Below are 4,534 nucleotides of genomic sequence, written 5' to 3'. Positions count from 1 at the left end.
AGATATTGATCATTCTTGCAGTGACGGTGATCTGCGGTGAACACTCACATGAAGATCCTGAACCACATCGTCCCTCATTCAATGCTGCTCTGAGTCCACTGTTCTGTGTTCAACATGGCTGCCAAGCATTAATAATCTCCACTTTTTCTCCTAGGCACATCGCCCTCAAGCAACCTTGAGCCAGACCCCAGTGCCAAGAACACCTTGGGTGAGGACCCTGAGGGCAGCACCGTTGAAGGCCTGTCACAGCGCTCACCCACACCCTCCTCCAGCACATTGACACACATCTCAGTGGGACTTAGATGTAGAGTAGTCTTGCGCCCACAATCTGGTGAGCACAACACGCAATCTGTTCCACAGCAAGCGGGCGGAGGCAGGGACATCCTTCATTGCTGGCTCTTGGAGAGCTGCTGGAGACAAGAATTCTGCTGAGTCCAAGTCAGATGATGAACCTCTGGTCAGTCCTCAATCAATAGGTGGAGCTGCAAAGACCATCATGGGAACATGAGGAAAGGATGTCTGGTGCACTCCTCAGATTGCAAGGGGCGATGGAAGGGTCTGTCCGCCTTCAGTCCAAGATGATGCTGCCGCCATACTGATGCACTATGGTCGACACTGGCCGGATGGTGACCGTCATGGAGACCTTGGTCCAGGACATTGGTCCTCCACTGCTGCGCAGGCTGAACTCCATCGCTGATGCCATAGTTGGTCTCAAACAGTATCAGTGCATGAGGGGTGTGGGCAGCTTGATCTCACTCCAGCTTCCTCTTCTCCTCAAGGAGTGAGCCAGGGGCTGTCAAGTCCCCACAGGGAGGAGGACCAGCAGCTTGGCACTTCAAGGCTATCCAACCAGGTGACTCCAAGAATATCTGGCTGATCCAAACCCTGTCTTCCTGTGATCCCCACAGCTCCAACTCCACAGGCCGAGGAGGGTGTAGCTGGCCCACAGCATGACCCCCAAAGCAGGCCAGGGCCCTTCAGGTCTCAGCCTTCCAGAGGACGCCCGCCAAAGTCATCACTGACAGGGCATAGCAGTCAGCAGGTTGCTTCCACCTTCACCGTGGACATCAGGGGAGCACCAAGACAGGGTTAGGAAGATTAAGAAGATGTAACTCTTTTGAGTTAACCAATTAAACTAAATTAACAAAATGAAGGACAAATCAAGCACAGCCCCTAATTTAGGTCAGCTGTAAAACTAAGAACAAAGTTTAAAGGAAACTTACAAACTTTAAACCAAAATGTGATTAAAGGGGTCAATAAAACACCCCAGTCCCCGCGGTGCCCACCGAGCACGGAAGGCCTCGAGAGTGCCGGCAGACACCGCGTGCTCCCTCTCCAAAGACGCCCGGCCACGAACGTAGCCACGGAAGAGGGACAAACAATCTGGTGGGACTCCCCCGTCAATCGCCCGCTGCCTGGACCTGTTAATGGCCAACTTGGCCAGGCCCAGGAGCAGGTAAGAAGATGTAACTCTTTTGGAGAAGCCTACTGCACCTGGTATTCCCAGGCGGTCTCCCATCCAAGTACTAACCAGGCCTGAGTCTGCTTAGCTTCTGAGATCAGACGAGACTGGGCGTTTTCAGACTACTATGGCCATAGGCGTTAAGAAGATGTAACTCTTATGAGTTAAAACCAATTAAACCAAATTAACAAAATTGGGATAAATCAGGCACAGCCCCTAATTCAGGTCAGCTGTAAAACTAAGAACAAAGTTTAAAGGAAACTTACAAACTTTAAACCAAAATGTGATTATAGGGGTGATTAAAACACCCCAGTCCCCGCGGTGCCCACTGAGCATGGAAGGCCTCGAGAGTGCTGGCAGGCACCGCGTGCTCCCTCTCCAAGGACACCCGGCCGCGAACGTAGCCGCGGAAGAGGGACAAACAATCGGGCGGGACTCCCCCATCGATCGCCCGCTGCCTGGATCTGTTAATGGCCAACTTGGCCAGGCCCAGGAGCAGGTAAGAAGATATAATTGCACACGCTGAGCACAGGTGTTAATCATTTGTACATAATGTCCACTATTGTAAATAATGTCCCAAGAATGTCTGCTTGTCTATGGCTCCTTGTTATGATGAGCAGTGTTCATGTCACTCAGAGGTGAAAACTAGGTTCCTGCACAAGGTAAAGGCAGGTACCTCAGTCCAGGGCTTCTCTGTGCAGTGTGTAACCTTCAGACCAAAGTGATGGTCCAGCTTCACACCCACTGGACACATTAGTGATGCCTGCACCTCGATGGTGCTTGTCATTGCTACCAGAATGTCATGGGTAGGCATCACAGGGTTCTGTAATTCTGTAAAGGTTCTCAGCACCTTTAAGGGGGAGCTGGCCCTCCATTTCTTCAGCACCTGTGACCCATGGCGGTGTGCTCCTGAAGGGGCTAGATGCTGAAGGCTGACAAAGGATCAGGTGCATTTAAACTCTAACAGCTGCATCTCCATGATATGACCCAGATCACAGAACTTGCTAACGAGCTGCCCTGAGCCAGACAGGAGTAAGATGTTCACAGAGCCAATGTAAAGATCTATGGAGTGTCCTCACTGCATGTCGTCATCGTCCTCCTGGAATCTAGTGACTACTAGAACCTCTGCTGCGTCTCCCTGACATGAGCCTGAGCATTGAGGATACGTGTGCTGCTATCAGCCACACAGGAGTCACACGTTCACAGATGCAAGGTGAGGATGTCAGGACTGTCCTCCCTGCATCTCATCATCATCCTCCACAAATCTTGCGGCTATGAGGGCCTCCCGAGCACGCCTGCCTCATCTGGCCAGTGCAGTGGCCTTATTGCTGGCATCCTCGCCTTTGAGGACCTCATCTCCGTTATGCCCTTTGACATCCTCCTCATCGGAGGAGTTGTGCAGATCTTCCATCTCCTTCTCAGCCATGTCCTCCCCCCATTACAGTGCCAGGTCATGTAGCACAAGCTACGATGATGCGTGACACCCTCGGTGGACTATATTGTAAGGTTCCACCAGACCCGGCGAGGCACCAGAACTTCATTTTCAAGATGCCTATCATTTGTTCCACCAGTCTGGATTGCAGCATTAGTCTGATTATACAGGCACTCTGCTGCAGTCTGAGGCCGCCGCAAGGGCGTCATCAGTCAAGCCACCTGTGGGTAGCCCTTGTCACTGAGGAGCCAACCCTGCAGCCCCTGTAGGCCCTGGAAGATGTCAGAGATCTGAAGTCAGGATGTAGGAGTCATCCAGTCTCCCTGTGTGCAGTCCTGTAGGATGTAGTTGTGGCTGTCGCATACCAGCTGAACATTCAGCAAGTGGAAGCCCTTACAGTTGACATGGTTGACTGCTTGTTGCCATAGAGATCTAAATGCCATCTGAATGCAGTCATTGGCACCCTGTACCTGTGGAAAACCTGAGATCTGCGTAAATCCAGCGCTCTTGCTTCCTGTCTTTCCTGATACCGGTCGAAATGCACAAAGTTCTGACCCTTTGTGAAGATGATGACCTCATGGATACACTTGTGCATGGAGGCTTGTGAGATCCCGCACATATCACTTGTGGAACCCTGGAAGGAGCCACTGGCGTAAAAATTCAGCACTGTGGTCACTTTCACGGCCACAGGCAGTGGATGCCCTCCCTGACCCCGTGACACCAAATCCTGCAGCTGATGGCATATGTGACCACCCAGTTCCCGAGACATTCACAGTCTTCAGCGACACTGGTTCTCAGTCATCTGTAGGAATGACAAGCGCCATCTCTAGACCCTGGATCTAGCAAAGTGCTTACGAGTGATGGCTCCCAGTGGATCTTCAGCTGCCTGCACCGCAGGCCCTCCCACCCCTTCATCTTGAAGGATGTGCCGCTCCCTTTGGCGAGCCAGGTGCCTCTACCACACTCTTCTTCTTCTTCTCTGCTCCTTGTAAGCCATGAGGCATACCACTAAATCACCAGGCTCCACGATCCTGATGTTCTCTTCCTACAGGATCAAAGAGAAAGACACATGTGTTAGCAAATGTGTCCTAAGAGCCTCTCTTGATTAACTCTGAAGGCCCCTTCACTTAGGCAGGAGAGTGCTGGCCACCACTTGGGTGGCTAGTGTGTAGTGGGCTCATTGGCTGTCCGAATCCCCACCCATCTCCGCCGCACTCCACTTTACCAATTGGCAGCAGCTTTGGCCACTGGACTGCATGTTGTGCTCTTGGCTCAGGCGCAAGCATTCTTCTGACCCGCACTGCAAGGCTGTGCTGTTAGCTTGAACCATGAGGGATACTGGTCCAAACTTTAATAAAGACATTGCAAGGAGCTGTGAGTGCCTCCACCAGTGACTGCACCATAACCCCCTTTCACAAGGGGATTCTACAGCTTGACCAGTCGGCCGATTGTTCTGCTGCTCCCTTAAATGCATATTAATTTGCACTCTGCGCCCAACGGGTGAAAAGTTCTAGAGCGTTTGGTGGCACTTTCATGCTTTTTCGTTGCTTGAGTGGGCAGGAAAACTTCAGAGGCCCAACTCCAAGCATGTCAATTTTGACAAGTTTTTCCAAGTGTGTGGCTGCTTCATTCACTCCCAC

The 4,534-nt window shown here is 51.8% G+C and overlaps 1 pseudogene; it reads right to left on the bottom strand.

Annotated features, from left to right (window-relative positions):
* Positions 1-1,482: 1,482 nt before the first annotated feature.
* On the bottom strand, positions 1,483-1,601 carry LOC121292877 (annotated as a pseudogene).
* Between the last annotated feature and the right edge of the window lie 2,933 nt (positions 1,602-4,534).

Source organism: Carcharodon carcharias, chromosome 20, assembly GCF_017639515.1.
Source record: "Carcharodon carcharias isolate sCarCar2 chromosome 20, sCarCar2.pri, whole genome shotgun sequence".
NCBI classification, from domain to species: domain Eukaryota; kingdom Metazoa; phylum Chordata; class Chondrichthyes; order Lamniformes; family Lamnidae; genus Carcharodon; species Carcharodon carcharias.
The sequence above is the reverse complement of the archived record's forward strand: the minus strand, read 5'-3'. Positions and strand labels throughout refer to the sequence as shown.